This window comes from Nicrophorus vespilloides, unplaced genomic scaffold (genome assembly GCF_001412225.1).
Source record: "Nicrophorus vespilloides isolate i.1.1-1 unplaced genomic scaffold, Nicve_v1.0, whole genome shotgun sequence".
NCBI lineage: Eukaryota > Metazoa > Arthropoda > Insecta > Coleoptera > Silphidae > Nicrophorus > Nicrophorus vespilloides.
In genome coordinates, this window is record NW_017100109.1 from 580329 (window position 1) to 596911 (window position 16583).

Consider the following 16583-nt stretch of genomic DNA (forward strand, 5'->3'; position numbering starts at 1 on the left):
AACTTCAAAGTAGTACACATAAACTTGGTTACCACAAGTTTTCAAAAATGTGTCGGGAAACCAGAAAAAAAAACGGGAACTTTGTTGCTACTTTCTAAATCACGATCATGCCCTCTCTGTCATCAATAAAATTCGTCCAGCACCTTATTCTACCGACCTAGCACCTTGTGATTTCTGGCTGTTTCCGAAAATTTAAAAAAATTAAGTAAAGAGTTTTCAGTACCAATGATGAGATCATTAATTAAAAGTTGAAAAGCTCCAAAAAGCCGATTTTGAGGAATTATTTGAAAGGTGTCTCTACAGAATTAAGAAATGTATTGAAATAAATGGAAATTATGTAGAGAAATTACAAAAGGATGAAAATTGATAATATTAAAATAAAATTGTTTTCATATTTTTTTTCCAGCTTACTTAGTGAACTTTTGTTAGATTTTAATTTTGTGGAATTTTTTAATGATTTCTCCATCTACATACATTTTTATTTAGTTAACTATTAGTCAAATATAACATCAGAAGAAATCAAAACTTATTTTCAAAATATGTCAACATGTGAAGATATGATTTAAAGAAAATATATCAATGATACAAATTTGCAATGCTAATTTTATTTTATTTTTTTGGAAATTTCCCAATAATAATGTTTTCGACTGAAATCCTAGAACAATAGAATACATTGTAACCTAATCAATGAGATACTAGTATATTTTAATATAAAATAATAACTGAAGTCTAGTTTAATCCAGAATTGCGATTTTATTTGGTGATAGAGCTAAAAAAAAATCGTAGTGAAGAAATTAAAACAAGTTATATCAGCATGTTCATCCGGTTCAGTCAATGTGACGTGGGTGGGGTCGGATGACGGGAGAGCAAAAGGGCTTTTCCTCATGTTCGTCCTTTTTTTCCGCTCCTTTTCCTTCTTTATTATTGTGTGCGCGTGCTATAGTTGCAGCAAAAAAAAGTATAATAAAGGAAGCACAAGGGGGAGCGAATAAAAAAAAGCAAGAAGGAAAGAGTTTTGGTCGAGGATAAAGAATGGTCCCCGACGTAAAGAGGTAATTAGCAGTTTCAGTTCCTGTCAAGTAGCTCCGTGCACTAAAACCCTCTTGGATTACAGCATATTTGTGTTGTGTATGCATGTTTTATTTTATTTTTTTTCTTTATTCTTTTCGTCTTCACCGCTTGTTATTATTTGCAGGATCTATCAGAATGTGTCTGAAAATCCGATTCTCAGGCTCCATACTGTGTGTGTGTCTGTCTGTAATTATGCAGATGCGAGTGTGCTTTGTAAATTGCTTTAATTCCCCTTCGCATAGATTTCAATTTATAATGTTTTCTTAAGATATTCCTTGGTGTCCGTTCCGCTGTTCCTTTCAATCTCGAAAGCGCTGTGTGCTTCTTATAATTCTCTTTTTTTTTCGTTCTTACATTCGGGTGGTTTTCACCCCAGGCGGAGCGCCCGTAATAACATAATGACTCTTGGCACTTGAATCTAATGATTTTTAATACGTGAATACGTTTAAAATAATCGCCGAGTAATTGGACTTCCGTCTAGACGCGGCGCGGCGAATGCTGAGAGTACGTGGAATGGAAAGAAACGGGACGAAAAAGAGAAGTATTATCATCATCATCATTATTATTATCATCATCATCATAATCATCATCGTCTTCGTCATACAGGTCCACTCGCAATTATCATAAATTCAACAAACTCCCTTATTTCCCCCCAATATATTCAAATTACCGACACATATTCCTTGCTCCTTGCTACCTTCACCAACTTATTTATTTTTGCTTTGCTTCCTTAGTTGATTTTTTTTGTTGCTTCTTGTTCTCGCGTCGCCTCAGTTTTAAGGCCGCATTACCGCCGATGACTCGACGCAAAACTTTGCCCCACATACGACCCCAGCTTGCTTTTCGCGAAACCTCTTTCAATCCAAACCTAATTACACTTTAATTACAATAATTAGCGGGAAATTGTTTTTTACACACACGTACATTATATGCTCTCATACTTGTTCTGCATGCGGTTCACATTTTCTTTTTTTTTTTCGTTTCTTTTATTTTTCGTCTTGGGCTTTGATTTCGCTCACCATCGACATCGGGAATTTCTTGGAAATTGCTTCATTTCGCCGGGTCGCTGAAAGCCTTGGCCCCCGAGAAAACCAATTACCTTATTTACTCACCGGATAACCCACCGTGTACGGATGAATTTACATTTGGTCTATATACCGTAATTAAATTAATTTACCCAATTTAATTTTCTACCGCCTGTTCTGCCTTCAACTCTTTCATTCATTTAGTTTTTTTTAGGGTGAAAAAAATCACCTGTTTTCGTACCCATAAATTGTACGTTAATTTCATATTTATTCTTACACAAATTCTTTATTATTCATGTAAACAAACTATTGCGTTGGCAACAAAGTAATTACCGATTTTCTTATACAAAATTAAACTTTATTCAATAATATGTTTTCCATTTTGATCAGTGACCTCTTTGCCATCTTTCCGTCAACATTATCCTACGCGCATAGAACTTCTGGTCTTTATCAGAAAAAAAACTAAACTAGGTGTAATTTCACAGCTTTATCATCATTGAAGTTTTTACCATTCAAGGATTTTTTTACCACTCAAATGCAATTCCGATGGAGTTAAGTCAGATCTATACTGCGGATGTGACATTACCAATATTTTTTGGCGAGTGACTAATGATGAGTGTGGCCTAGCGTTGTTATGGTGGACTAGAACAACTTTACTATGCACCAACTCAATTTTTTCTTAAATTGCAGAGTTTCATTTGTCCAATTGGCAATATATTTAACCTTTCTGCAATCTCTCGGAGAGGAACATGACGATTCAAATTGATTATACCTTTGATTTGATCAACTTCATTTGGCCTACCAGATTGCAATTCATCTTTTAGTGAAAAATGACCAAAACGAAATGTCTGTCTTTTAAAACTTCATATACATCGCTTAAATTTTTAGCATCCTGTGTTGTGTTCTTTCCTTTTTGGAAAAAATACAGCAAAATATGACGAAAATGAATACATTTGTTGTCCATGTTAAAATTGAACCAACATAAATAAATCTCACAAACAATACACTTAATTTGGTTTTTAAGAAAGCTAAAGTTTACAGCTGACAAATGGCAAAACTATATAATTGTAACATTGACAAAAGTCATTAAAAAAAACACTACTCCTATCCAAATTTAATATCGGCAATTACGTTGTTGTTATAATTACTTTGTTGCTCATTTTGGACAAAAATATTGAAAATATAGAAAGAGAATGAGAAACACAAGAAATCATGATACAGTAGAACTTTCTTAATATATTTTAATGAAATAATCTTTAGTTTGTTTTGAAATTTTCAAACCGCAGTGAATCCGCACTATGAAACCTCTTTTATTAAGTTATTTATTAATTACAGCATAATGAAAATTTTCTGAAAAATCAAAGTCAGCACGAAAAATTTACATTGATTAATTCCAAACTCAACTTCCAATAAGAAAAAGAACATCATTTCTATGCAAATTTTTTGAAAACACAAAAAAAAAACAAAATTTGAACTCGTATTCGTTCCGTTCTGCATTCAAAATTTTTCAGCATTCAATAGAGCTGCGTTAATATTCATTAAATTCAAATGGATTGCGATTAAATGCATTAAAATAATTTTAATAATTCCCGCGGTTTGCGTTCGCGGAGGCTGGGATTTTAATTATGTCTGCCCATTGAGGGAGCGAAACGAGCACGCTTTCAATCTCATTTTAAGTGTAACATTCTATGTCGGAATGCCGTTTACATGCATGCATGCTCCAGGTAAAAACTAAAGGATTAATATTGTTTTGAGAGAGGGAGAGAGATGATAAAAAGTAAAAGTATTAAGTAAATTGTTTAATGAAGTGGTGCTGCGTTCTTGGTTACTTCGATGAACGCAGCACTTATTATAATTTTATATATATATATATACATGAATAATCCATGCATTGTTTCCATATTCACAATAGACAACTTAATCATTGTTTGTGTAACGTTTTTTGTTGATTGGAATGTGTTCGACTACTGGAATATTTTATAAAACAAACAATAACTGCTGTTCAATTGTATTAATTGATTCTTTTTGTTATTTTTCTATTCAGAACACTTTCATACTCTTTGATTTCTATTTTATTAATTTTTCAATATAAAGACTGCTAGAGCCTTGGATTTACTAGTTTATTTTTCCTATATTTTTCATATTTTATAGAATGAATGAAGAAAGTTTAGGCAAATTAACAAATAAATTAAAATTTTCAAGAAATTATGAAGTAAATGTTTAATACATTAGAATAGAAGATTTTGAGTTTAAATACCACAAAAAATGAGAATTATTAAGAAAAAGAACTTGTTCCTGCTGTTAGAACATTTCTCAAAAAACTCTAGTTTCAAACAATTCACGATAAATTTTAAAAAGTATAGAATATTTAATAATTTGGAATATTTAATGATTGGGAAATAAATAATTGATAGCTTTAGAAACAATAATTCTCAATTTAGAAATTATAATGAATATAATGTATTTTATCAAAAAATTAGTAAAGTTTACTGTTATTTTTTCTATTAATTAATTCTTTCTATCCTTAGTTTTAGTAAGTTAAGATAAATGATTTTCCTTATTAAAACGTATTTAGGTATCAATTGTGGAGATGTGAAGTTTAAGTTCTATCAATGTAATTTATGTGATGAGAAAGGTTGTCGAAGAATGCCAAGGTTGCGGCGCATTTTTTCGGAATCAATCTTATCTCGGTAAGCTTAAAAAGAAAATGAAAATAAAAGAAATGTGAAGAGGCAGAGTGAAGCACCTGGCATTAAAATCCATCAGATATGAAGTTATTACGGTTTTTATTAAGCTACTGTATGCTGACTCTCCTCTCGTTTTTCACCCATCCTCTCTCCCCTCGCCTCAAAGGCAATTAAACAGATCTCATTTTTTTTTATATTAATTAACTCAAAGTCGCTGCAAGAGACGTCTCTATTTTGGTATAAACAGAGCAGACACCTCGAGCGACCAGACATTCTTTATTGGACGGCCGTAAATTTCTTTCCACCATAATAAAGTATGGGACACTCCATCAAGTCGGGTCCACCTTTTTCCCTATTCCATCATTTATTGCTATTTGTTGGATGCTCGCAACTAAGTCACATCGAACACTAAACGTCACACTGTTTATTTTATTTATGGACCGATGCTCTCCATTTTATGACAGACTGATAATATCGAACGCAATAAAAGAAATTTCAAGACCAATTTTTTTCTCTCTTCTTTTACAGCCGGTTAATTTGAAAGTTTCGGTAATCCTCGTGATTAGTTTCGTTAAAGAGGATAGAAGAAATTAAGCTGCACTATATTCGGATGGGTGAACTTGCTATTTAGCAAATTGCGAATTCACGTAGTCAACCCTTGGTTGGGTTTTCTCTCTTTATGGGATAGAAGGTGACCTCACGTGCCTACATAATTATAGTGAATTTGGTGTCTGCCCGCAGGCGATAAACTAGGGGAGATATTCTATTGTGCCAAGAATATTTGTATTTTTCCTTTCAACCGCACGAAATCATTTCCCCCAAACTAAAGCAATTTAATACCGCCAATAAATAGACAAGCTTCAAGCACCTGCTTCAAAGAACAAAATAATTTCAAGACGCACAAGTTATAATAATAATAATAAAAAATCCTCCCAACTGGAATCACCACGAAAGATCACAAAAGTTTCTATATTACTCAAAATTACCTAAACTTTCTTCAATCCTTTTGGGACAGCTCGTAAAAAAAATTGGGCGAAAGCAGCCTTTAATTTTTAATACAATAAATCCACTGTCCACTTTTTTTTTATTCTTCATCGTTTTAAACCTGAGCTTAGCGAAAGATTATTTATGCACCGCAATAAAGCTCCGGTCTAAATCTTCGAAGGTTAAATTTATAGACTGTCGGAGGACGGCCTTTTTTTAAATATTCAACGGTGAAAAACACACGACCTGGAAATTGGGGGTGCAATATTTCAACACCCCAGACGCAAATGAAGCTGCTGCAGCCCACTTGATTTATAACAGATTATGAACGGGGACAAAAAGTGCAGTTTGTTTATGGTTTAAACGTTGCATAATGGAAGCAGTAAGATAATTATATATGGTTTATTTTAAAATATGTTTTTTGGAATTTACTATTATTATTGCCTAGTCAATCGTGTTTTTTCTCGAGAAAATTTTATAAACTGGAAATTAACTTTAATAACATGACATTATTAGGAAATAATCTCCCCTTTTTTCTGTTCGGCAAATGATCGGGACGATCGGAAGAATTAGATGTAATTTCGTTGATTTATTTCGCTTTTATTAAAATGATCGTCCGTCTAATGGGCGATTTTTGTGCGGTTAGATCATGTACGAAGTTGAAAAAAAGGGACGAAGATTGGAAGAAAAAATGCGAAATTGCCGCGAACTCGGCTCGTAGAGGGATAATTATAGTTTTGTGCGATACTGAAATCGCCTATACCGGAGATGGCGTAGGGCCCTTCCATGGTCTTCAAATTATAGACACAGATGAGCGAGCATTTAAAATAATTACACAAAGATTATATTATATTCGATGCGGCCGCGCGGTTCCCTTTTTTTTGTGTGTTGCTGTTGTTGTTGATGTTGTCCCCCCGTTCGGTTCGGTAATTGGAACACGATCAACCCTTACCATTAGCAAAGGAGAAACGGAGACGAAGAACCTAATGGTTTCGGTTTTGGAAATGCTTTACCTGTACCATCTTCACGCGTCCATCCGTGCCCTAAAGACACAATTACGACGGAACCCCCATTAAACCCCCCTTCATCGCGGCATCAAAGAACCAAAATAACCCCGTTCTTTGTAAAGTATTTGTTTGTTATGGCGTTATGAAACCACGAAGACGCGACGGGTAGAATCGAAGAACGAAGCGAAAGAAAAAATAACCGAAGAGAAAACACATTTTTTTTTAACTATTTTTCTCTCCATTCGTTTCGTGAAGACAATTAAATTTTGGTTTATGGTTCAAATATTTAAAGACCAACGAACAAATATCGTCTGTTTGGGGGAACGACCGAAATTTCTCCGTATATTTATTCATTATTACTTCTCCTCCTCCTCGTATTCTTTCTTTACTACTTTTTTTTTCTCTTCGAGCAATAAAATATTTACTTAGCATATAGTAAAATAAACGGGAAAAAGGGCTGTTAAACGCCGAAAACGATATCATTATCCATTCCGAACGGAGAAATATGATAGGATTCGGGCTCAGGCAATGGAAACATATTATACAAGACGAAAAATAATAAAAAATACAAAAGTCTCGCGTCCGTCGAACGATAGACAAAATAGACGTAAATAATGTTTGGACACTGCACGATGGAATGTGGATTTGTATACTCGAATTTATACACAATAATAATGCGAGACTAATAAACACTTTGTTTTTAGATCTTATTTATTTTTTTGTTAAAGTTATAGCTTCAACTCTATTTTATGACTATTTTAAGTTCCTTAGTTTTATTTTTGTTTAGCAGAAACTATATTAAAATTGCTTTGATTTTTCTACTAAAAATACATAATTAAATGCATAATAAATACATATCTATTTTTTGATAAAAGTTATTTTTCTACTGAAAATCCTGTACTTTCAGGCATTCCATTTTTTGTAATATTTTGTTATGAATAAAATATTTATCAGGGTATTATTCTTTGTAAAAGAAGAAAATAATAGTAGAAATATATATTATAAATTTAAATTAGCAATGATTTGATTTTAACTTATTATTATTTTTCAACGATAATAGTAGACTGAATTATCTTGTATACTTTAGCATTAGTGATGAAGATAAAACTGAAGGTATATCAGTTTCGTATTATCAAAGAATAGAATAAGTAAACTAAGTGTAAACATAAATCAAGTTGTAATCTTCAGTATATGATAACATTTATTATCTTACTTACTATTATCTTACAAACATATTCAATTTAATATTTTACATATTGATTATACTTTACGTTTATTCTTACAATATGTTATATATGATGATTCACAATATTTTTAAATAATAATAGTGGAATATTTTTGATTGTATATGATTTTAAAATCTGTTGTGGTTATATGAATGAGCAAAAGTATTAAATTATGGACAGATTTTTGGTCAATTACCATAACTTTGAAGTATAATGAAGAAAGTCAGTATGTTTATTTTTTATTTTGGTGCACAATGGATGGCTGTGTGCAGCACGTCGGATGTTTTTTTTAAATCGCCCTATGAATATGAATGGGAGGGTCGTATTGTCTGGATGCCGTAAATATATGGTGGAGGCAGCCCTCCGAATTGCACTGGATACAGAGTAGTGGTGGTAGTAGTATGGAGAGTAATAGTATAGTGGTAGTAAGTGCAGCTAATAGATTGCCAGAACGCGCGGATGTTGCCCGAAATTACATTCAATTTCTGCGTATGATTAATGAATCAAGCTCGCAACCCGAAAACCCTTTTCGCCCTTCCGCATTTACAAACACACACATATCTATAAAATATTAAATATCTTCCGGTATCCGCTGCGCAGCCCTTGTGCAGAAAGGTAATTAGGGGTATTAAGAGCCGGGGGTTTTAGGCAGCGCCGGAACAATGTTGACTTCCGGATAATGGAAAGGGGGACAACCCTTAGACTTCGTTTCCTCCGCATCAGGTGGACGGACATACACGACAACCCCACAAAAGCAATTTGCATAATTTACACTCCGCCAAGTCTTCAATAGGACACGGAATTCAATATATTTTTTCTGCATCCGTCAAGGGCCTATCCTCACATATGTCTGCAATGGACGTGTGAAGATCTCGAGATATTCAACACAACAACAATAAAAAATATTAGGGGAAGCGCGAATTCATTGTACTCTATAATTCAATATTTTCTCTCTCTCTCTTCGTTGTTGTTGTTATCAAGCCTGGCCAATTTTCGAATAAACTTCTCCCCGTTTGATTTGTGTGGGTAAACACGGGGTGGGCGTCATAATCGTGCGTTAATCGAACTTCACGTTTCTCCTATACTTTATTAAAGATCAGTAATCATATATAATTTCCGTTCATCGAATTTATCGTTTCTCGCTATTCACATTTTTTTTTATCTGTCTCTCTTTCATCCATATCTTTATAATTTCGATCCAAATCCAATCACATTCATTTAACATCATTTATTTACACATTTCAGCACTTTAAATGAAGTTTATCTATCTACATCATCACATAAAATTTCCACAAAAAAATTATTGGTTTGAGATCAAATTTATTAAGATTATATTTTTTCAAGATCTTAAATAATCCTCATAAAAGTTATTTTATTGCTGCATACACATTATAAATAACATGAGACTAAATAATTTTGCATTTGTTTGGTGATTATTGATTACTTACATAATTTAGAGTTTGAAATTGTTATAAATAATTCATAAAATTTCCGTAATAAAAATAATAAAATAGTTTGTTTGGAATAATAATATATTTATTTAAGTAATATACATTTATTTTATATATTTAGGTAATCATGAAGTAGACAATTGCATCCATAGACTAAATGAAGAAAATTGATTATATAATCTAACAATCATTATAATATATAATGAGGTTCTTCAAGGTTATATAAAATACTTAAAATAAATACACCTTTTTTATCTTTTACTATTGATCAAAGCAACTTATTTTCTCGTATGATTGATGCGAACAATATGTATTACAAGAATTTTGTTTTTTTCAATATATATATATATATATACAAACAGTTATATTACTTTTGTGGAACAAATCGTTACTATCGTCCTCTCGACATATTCAATGCGTAAAGTTTCGTGGAGACCGACACTGCACCAAATATACCGTATATTATATTTTTCTGCTTGGAGGCAATAAAAAGGGATTCGGAACGAAAACAGATAACGCCACATATCACTCTTCAGACGCGAAATATTGCCGCCTTCTTTACTGCACTCCGTATAAAAGTTTTAAAGGTGAAATATCCCCATTTGCTGAGTTGCAACACACACCAAAAAAAAATAGAACACAAAACGAACGGCAACCGCAGCCAACGTGAAGAGCACTAGCGAAATGTGTTATTTACGGTTACGCATGAAATATAGACCGCGGTCCAAAAAAGTGGTGGATATTTTCAAAGAGAAATATTGTTGCAAAGTACCTCTAGGTACTTTAAAAACTAATAACATTCAAAGTTGTAATGGTTATGAAGAGTTATCAGAATTTGTAGTCGTGTAGCATTAAGTGCTTTCTGGATGTCAAAACTTACCTCAGATTTTGTTTTATTCTTGATTTGCTTTAAAAATGACTGTTCATCATATGATTAATTTAGGTTAGATTTAGTCATGTTGGTTCTTTACTTAATATAATGTTAGGTTATGTTCTAATATTTAAGGCAAGTTAGATAAGATTTGTTTGATTTGTCCTTTACACTTGATTAAAATGTTCATCATAAGTCCAAAATATAGTTAATTCAGGATAGATTTTAATGTCCTTTATTTTAATACAGTGATGGTTAACTGGGGTGCTGTGTCACTTGGATAGACAGTTGTTGGGGGATGGTCTCTCCGTGTTTCTTCTGCGTGTCAAAATATTAGGTTAGGTTTACTTCATTACATTTTTTTCATTATAGATCATATAGATAGGTTAGATTGTCTTTTGTTGTCCTTTACTGTAGTATAAATTGGTCTTCGTTAGACTTACGTTTATTTTTCTTTGTACTCTTTTTCTATAACAAATTGTTGATTAAACGTCTAAAGTTAGGTTACATTTTGTTTTTCTTGTCCTTTACTCTATAAATGGAAGTCTAAAATGCAGTAAAATTACATTAAATTTAGTTTTGTACTTCCTAGATCTTCCTAGGTCTTCCTAGACAAGAATGGAGAATGAATGTCAATTAATCGAAATCAGTACATGTCACCTTGACCAAGAGAAAGGACTCCTGTCCACTAGTGACTCTTAACGGAAAAATAATACCGGCGGCTAATAAAGTTAAATATCTGGGTATGCATCTAGATAGAAGATTGACCTGGAATGATCACATCTAAGCAAAAAGAAAACAACTCGAAAGTATGTTCAGGAAACTCTACTGGCTATTACGGGAAGACTCGTCAATTTCGAAAGAAAACAAGTTGCTGATCTATAAAGTAATATTAAAACCTGTCTGGACATATGGAATACAGTCACCAGCAGATCTAATATTGCGACCATACAAAGATTCCAGTCGAAGAGGATTATTGGTGCTCCATGGTATATAACGAACAGGAGAATTCATGAGGACCTTCAAATGGAAACAGTAGAAGAAACAATTATGAAAAACAGTAGCCGATACCAAAATAGACTAGACAAACAACCAAACGTACTAGCTGTCAATCTTCTGGACAATAGAGAAACAATACAGCAACTGAAGCAACACAAGCCACTGGATTGAGATTTAAAAAATAACCAATAAGTATAAGATAATCGCCAATAGGCGATGTTCAATTAAAACCTTGTCAACCTCCATATCATTTACAGAATATTTTTATTATAGAATAGTCATGAATAAAAAGGACGATAATAAAAAATCATGACAAATTAGGTTGGTTTAAGTATTATTTAGAAAAATAGCATACGACAGTTTTAAAGTTATCTCAGTAATCTACAATTTTTAGACAATTTTCTTTTTAGATAATTTATATAGAAATTGATTTTAAATTCTTTATTCAATCGTAACATACTTATGCTGATTTACTATTGAGCTACTAATAATTGATAACAATGCATTATTGATGAATGAAATATTGCGTTGAAATGTTCGGAAACACTGGTCTAACAAAACATTTCATTGAAAAGAGCGATTTGGGCGAGTTGCATGTGTGTGTATGCATGAGAGACCCAGGCGGATTCAATTCGAATGATGAAATGTTGCCGGCAATACGTTTTATGTGCGCCTTCGGGATTTTCATTATCTATTCTGCAACATGTTTGAAAAATGCCGGCGAACAAAGATGGCGCTGCAGATATGTAGAGGAATATATATACATACACGCACGCATACGTTGATGCTTTATTATTTTGTCCTTCACGTTCGGTTGTACACACACACATATTCATGCACATATTGTATATTCCAGCAGGGCAAATATAATGGCTTATATTTGCTTTGACATCAAATTCCGTTTATTTAAGCTCCTTATTTACATACCTAGTACAATGCCTGAGGACTTCTTTCGTGATAAAACTGGAAAATCGTACGACCGTGCGCTGCTGATAAGACCCAATAAAATCCTGCTTTTCGTCCAGATAGGATCTTCGTTCGTTCGTTCGTTAGTTACCAGGGCTTCGTTTTACAACTGTTTGTTTCTGGCACATACGATAACAGCGGAAATGGAACTCCTAATGGCATAAATCATATGGAAGTCAGACAAGCTCCTATTGTAAATGCGACATGCTTTCCACTAATAAAAAAAATATGTAATAACTGCTAACGTAAACAGGATAAACTATTTTATTTTTATGAATGAGACTATTCTATTTTATTTTTATATTAAAATTACAGCGGCGGCTCGTCTATAAGGGCTGCAGCGTCTTCAATTTAAAAAATAGGAAACAAAGACGAGTTTGATGCTCAGATCAAAAATAAAAAAATATTCAATGTTCTGTGGAAGTCGATAAGCAGCGAAAGGGTGGTAGAAATAGGGCAGTAATTTAATAAACATATGTATATTATTGCAATTTATATATTATTACTAGAAATAAAGTCTACAACTTGATTTCAGTATGTGCAAAATCAAAGACCGTCTAATAAATACCATGTATTATTTATTTATGGAAAATATTCCGTTGCAGCATAAAATCAAAGTTAAAGCCGGCCCATTCCTCCGCAATGTTTATTAAGGTAAATAACGCAGAACAATCTCATTTCGCTTCGAGATTTTTGCGTGAAACTGCTTCCCCGGCTAAACGGAAATAAATTATCGTTTGATGTTTGTGTGCCTTGTTCGTTCCTCTGCTCGTTTCATCCAACTGCGATTTCTCTCTCCATTTCGTTTTCTCTCAAACGGCATTTCTATTCATCCTCTTCCTCCTTCAGACCATCATATTTCTTCCTTCCTTTCGGTCTCTCGCCCTCCTCGCCAGTCGCATTTCGAAGCAATAAGTATTGCATCGGATTATATAATCGTGCAATAAGATGCGGACTTTAAGGCGGACCCCGTCGTCCTCCGGGAATGGAAATTTTATTGTGCCCCGAACGATTAGCTCAGCACTCAGCACATATAAAACAATCGCAATATTCGCTTTCGGAAAATTGCATTTTCTGCATTCCCCACGTTCGGATTTCTTATCGCTTTTTACGTTTTTCTTCTTTGCTTCGAACGATGGAATTTTCAGATTAGCCGCTGCTCGGTCTGATAACTAAAGGATTTTCTCGAATAGCGAAACACGCACACGTTTCTCGTCTTTAATACTTTCACAATTTTTATCAAATATTTAACTCTTTAAGAATTAATACTTTATAGTAGATTAGTCTTTGTGAATTTCATATTTTCATATTATAATCGTAAATCTATGAGGTTTTATAATTATCCAATTTGAAAAACTGTTTTTCCAACTATTTTTCATAGTTAAGATACGATAACATTTTCAGGTAAGTCAGGTCTAATATATTTAAATGTAAACTTCTTTCAATTTTTGTCCTGAAATTTATGTAACAAATAAATTTTGATTATTAATATTTATGTGTTAACTAATTTAAATTAATTATTATTTCTTTCAACTAATATATAAGTGATATATTATAAAATTTGATATTTAATTAATATTTTAAAATATAATTTTCGAACATAATTTCAGGTATGAGTTACTAATTATCATTTTACATTTTTTTGAAGGAAGCATTGCTTAAGAAGATATACATACATTGCGTTTATCTGTTAGATTATTACCTTTTACAAACAAAGCAATCTGTCAATGTTAACATTCCAACAGCAAACAAAAATATCATGCGTTCTGATTTCTGCTACATTATGTATACTTTTTTTACTCGGTCGAGTCTCCTCAAACAAGGAACAGAACGAAAACAAATAGATTACACTTTGTTTGGCAAAGCTCTTAGGACCAAGAAACTTTTCCTCTCGCGCCGAAGACATTATGTATAAAAATGATTTTACCAGAGTAATTCTTATCCCGTAGAGGCGTTCTCTTATATATTTTTTTCTCTCTCTTCCGTTTTCTTCGAGGAAGGAAATAAAAAAAGGTGTATAATATATTCCCCCCTCACAGCATTAGGTAATAAATTTGTTGACCTCGGTGCGCTCTTTTCCACTCTTCCACCCCCATGAAAATCGCTAATGCACGTGGTGCGACCGAAGTGTGGGCACCGTCTAAAAGCTATTACCGGGAAGCAAGAAGCAGAGGGTGGAGGATGGAGGTCGAATTGGTTTCGGGGAGCGCACGTTGTTTGTACGAGGGGCAATTGGCTCGAATCAATGAACAGAAACATTACACAGATTGACAGGTGGAAATATTTCGAAGGAGCTGGTGTGTATCATTAGGGGGCCGACGCCGGTGGGATTGCATTACCGAAGTTAATCAGTAAAAAAAAATGTTGGGTAGAGAGATGATGATGATGATCGGACCGGTGAAGGTAGAGGAAGAAGATGAAGGAAGAACAGTCGCGGATGATGGAGCTGCGTTGCGTTGCGGTTTTGGGTTCATGTTTGCGTGAATCCAATGCTTTGTTCTTCAATCAGTCGAAAACTACAGGGCCCCGATTACGCTGCACTTGTTTCTCTTTTAGACTTTCCCGTCGTTTGTTATATTATTCGTTTTGCCTTGTTTCTGTACGTTCGTTTTTTTTTAGTTGTTTCCCCTCGGTTTTTGTTTTCGAGTATCCCAAAAACGAACGATTGATCAAAAATAATTATATTCGGTGTCATGGGTGGCATGATTTATGGCTTTCTGTCGTTTGTTTGTTTTGCCGGACAAAAGGAAATCACTCCAAGCACACTTAATTCAATTACTGCGTACGAGCCTACTTGTCTTTTGTTCTTATCCTTATCCTTGTTCAACTCTTCTGTTGATGACGATACCGATGCCAAAGCGAAGCGGTTTTTTCTCTTTCTCGTTGTTTGTTTGTTGTTTAGTTCTCTCTGGAAATTAGCCGGAATTGACTTGTCAGGCGTAATAACCCACCCAGGATTTGTCCTCATCCAATTGGACACAAATTAAAAACGCATATAGAAAACGAACCGCGACGAATATAATTGAAGGGGAAATATAAACGCACAGGAGGAAAAGAAACAACAAATAATACTCTTTAAGCAGATAATTATTTCAAGTTCCCCGAAGACTACTGTCTTCATTCCCAACAACTCTGTACTTGATTTTATAATGTACTTTTTAATTTCATCTTAGAATTGTCTGAATTCAGTTAATCACATAAATATTTAAATTAATTAACTTTTAAAAGTTGACTAGTTAAAATATATATCTTTAAAAATCATTAATTGAAAATCATTAAAAAAAATATAAATTTCAACAAAATAACAAAAAATATTGTTTAATAATTATTATTATTAATACAAAAATCTTGAAAACTGAATATTTTTATCACTTTTAATTGTGAATATTAAATTATAACAATACTCATAACTTGTAAAATAATTAATATATGTTATTATTTATGTAGGAATGTAGAATACGGTAAAACTATTTACTTTATTTGGAATTCTGGTATCAGTTCTAAAAATTTTCTAGTGTGTATTAGATAAAGATACAAGGTTTCGCGATGAGTTTTCGCTTTGTTTGGGTTAGTTTAGTTGTAGGGTCGCTATCGCACTGTTAAATCTATACGTTGTAGAAAGAGATCGGCATGTTTGTATCCACAACAATTGGACAGATACCACTGCACTATAAACAAACAATGTTTACGCTTTGTTTACGTTTCAATACCACCAGCTCTGTAAATTATCTTTTTGGACACATGTAGGGCGCGTGTAAAAATGTTTGGAATGCACACAATATCCGATATTGCATGTATGAACTAGAATTTCAGCATTCCTCTTTGTTTATTTTCAAAGTTAACACCTATTTAGTAGCTTTGAAGCAACGCTATGAGCTATGCTCATTTAAATGTTACAGTTGAAGCAACTTCGAAATGCGTTTCTCTCCCTTTTTTAGTTATATTGTAATTTATTAGTGTAGCAGAATTCAGGTTTCGGGTGAGAATTGGCCACACCGGGGCTGTTCATTCTTAACGCGCCCCTTGTAATTAATGAAGAGTAATCATGCATTTTTCAGCTCACGCATTCTCATTTTTGGTTACAGTATAATATGCAAATGTTGCCATAAGGGTTACCATGAGGGTTAACCCCCATTACAAGGGATGAATGATACTAAAACGCGTGCACCCTTCTTCAGAGACTGTTTAGAAATTCTACGAATTTCGAGCCGAACCGAAGACGGAGATTTAATAACGGATCAACGGAGGGTTTCGACTGCGCCGAAAGCTACGGAGCCCTTTTCCAAAATGCTTTTG